This window comes from Silene latifolia, chromosome 6 (assembly GCF_048544455.1).
Source record: "Silene latifolia isolate original U9 population chromosome 6, ASM4854445v1, whole genome shotgun sequence".
NCBI lineage: Eukaryota > Viridiplantae > Streptophyta > Magnoliopsida > Caryophyllales > Caryophyllaceae > Silene > Silene latifolia.
The window spans coordinates 36,426,828-36,429,196 of NC_133531.1; the positions used below are offsets into that span (position 1 = coordinate 36,426,828).

General features: G+C 40.1%; 1 non-coding gene across 1 annotated transcript; it reads right to left on the reverse strand.

Annotated features, from left to right (window-relative positions):
- Positions 1 to 1,599: 1,599 nt before the first annotated feature.
- Positions 1,600 to 1,706, reverse strand: LOC141589520 (small nucleolar RNA R71). The gene has a single exon (XR_012520454.1). It is a non-coding gene; the product is annotated as a small nucleolar RNA R71 (small nucleolar RNA).
- Between the last annotated feature and the right edge of the window lie 663 nt (positions 1,707 to 2,369).

The window sequence follows — 2,369 nt, forward strand, 5'->3', positions numbered from 1 at the left end:
TGTTCAAGTCCATGTCAAGGTGAAAAACATAAGATTCCAACATGCATAGGATACCTTTTGGAAGCTCTAAAGATGATAGATGAAGTATTTACCCGGGTGCATTAAGGGTCATTAATCACGTTCTTTGGATTCCTCAACAATTAAGTGAGGAATTAAGTGGAAAATACTCGGATGACTACGGCCCCGATCGGGGTTGGCTGCTTCTTGGTCGCTTACATTTCTTTTCCCTCTCCTATAATCACATAATCATGCCTAGCATTTCTTATAATATAGTTTGCAATTTATATTCCAACACGAGTAGCTAAATTTCCCAGTCCAAAGGCTAGGGAGCCATAAAAAAATCAAATATATAACATGTTTAAATAGGTTGATAATAATATTGTTCAATTGTTTATATCACATGTTTGCATTGTCACGTTTAATCTTTGATTATCGGCCATACTCGTAGATTAAGTTTGTTCATTCGTTCTAAAGTCGAGAGGCACGGAATTGAATTAGGCTAAGCATGTGTAGTAGAACGACCTAGTCATGGACGAGAGTTTCTCTAAGACCCGGTCTATGGTTGATAATAATGCCATAAGGTGGGTATCTCTAAGCCTAAGCAATTGACAATGTTATTAGTACCGAATTTATCATGATCATATCCTTTGCATGTGTGACCCAAACCTTTAGACTCCTTTTAATCATATAATTCACACCATAGTTTTTATTAGTCATCAAACAAACAAACAAAACCAAAACGAAATCGACCTTGATAAGAATCTTTCCATATCATATCACAACGTAATTCCCGTTTCCTTGTGTTCGACCCCTATTGCTACATTAACTTTTATTTAGGTAATTATCTTTTTGCATAGGTACACGACAAGCCTATCAAATTTTGGCGCACGGGGAAACGGTTTTATGCGTTTTGAATTGTCGATTTTTATCTTGTTTTCTTTTGTCTTGAGGAACACTTGTTCCTTGAGATCAAGTATTTATCATTTCTCTAGAAATTGTTGTCTTATGCCCAGGTCCTCTCGTAGTGGAGAATTGCTTTTACTGGGATTCGATGGGAGAAAACCTTTAGGAGAAGACGACGTTTTTTAAAGGAAGTGAAAGAGGCTTCTTCTCCGCAAGTCTAAAGTGCTAGAAAGTATTATTTATACGATCTAGAAGCCCTTGAAGAGGAGGAGGTTTCAAGTTCATCATCTCCACCACCACCACCATCTACTACCAAAAAGATGGTTAAACTTTTCGATCACTCAAAGCCCACCGCGGCCATGCTTCCAGTCGGTATCACAACCACTCAAGTCACCGCTGGAGCATGGGACTCGAGATCAAACCGCTTTCATTAGCCTTGTGGAGAGGAAGCAATTTGGGGGAAGTCCTTGGGAGGATCCCAATTTGCATGTGCAAAATTTATGTAATTATTGCTCCATCATCCGTCAAACGGGAGTCACTCAAGCTCAAATAAGGGAAATACTTTTCCCTTTCTCTTTGAAGGACAAGGCCAAGCTTTGGATCAATAGCCTTGACCGCACCGCCATGGGAATCACCAATTGGGAGACTTTGGCTCTTGCTTTCTATCAAAAGTTTTTTCCACCGAAGAAAACTCAAACTTTGAGGAGCCAAATTACCGAAGTTTCACAACAATCTCTTGAGAGCTTATATGAGGCTTGGGAGAGGTACAAAGAGCTTCAAAGACAATGCCCACATTATGGGCTAGATGATTGGTTTCTAGCAATAACATTCTACAATGGATGTTATGCCGAGTCCCGGCGATTCTTGATTCCGCCAACAATGGGCGGTTTGATCAAATTGACACCGAGCCTTCTTTGATGCCACGATCGAATCTATGGCGGTCCATGATGCACAATATGTCAATTGCCGAGTTGTGCTATCCAAAGGTAAAGAAGAATCCTCCAACAACTCCGCTTTACTAGCTCACCGCCTTACTCCAACAAATGGCGAAAAAGAGATGCTAGAGATTTCGTTCAACAACTCAATGTCGTGTCTTCAACAAGCCAAATCGTTGTTTGTGATGGTTATGAGGTGCGGGTCATTATGCCGCCATTGTCGAGCCCCTTATTGAAGAGGTAAATGCTTTTCAAGCTTTTTAGACAAAGTTCATATCCACCAAGTATATTTTCCAACACTTATAACCCGAATACAAAATTCCATCCGAACTTGTCTTACACTAGCAACAATGTGCTTAACCCACAACCCCATCACAAAAATGCCTATGTCCCTCAACAACAAAAGTATATTCCTCCACCGGGTTATCAAAATTAACAAAGGCCCCCACAAAACAATTACCAACAAAATCCACCACAAAATGGCCAACAAAACAATCAAGGAGGAGGTAAGTTTGAGGGCTTGTTAATACA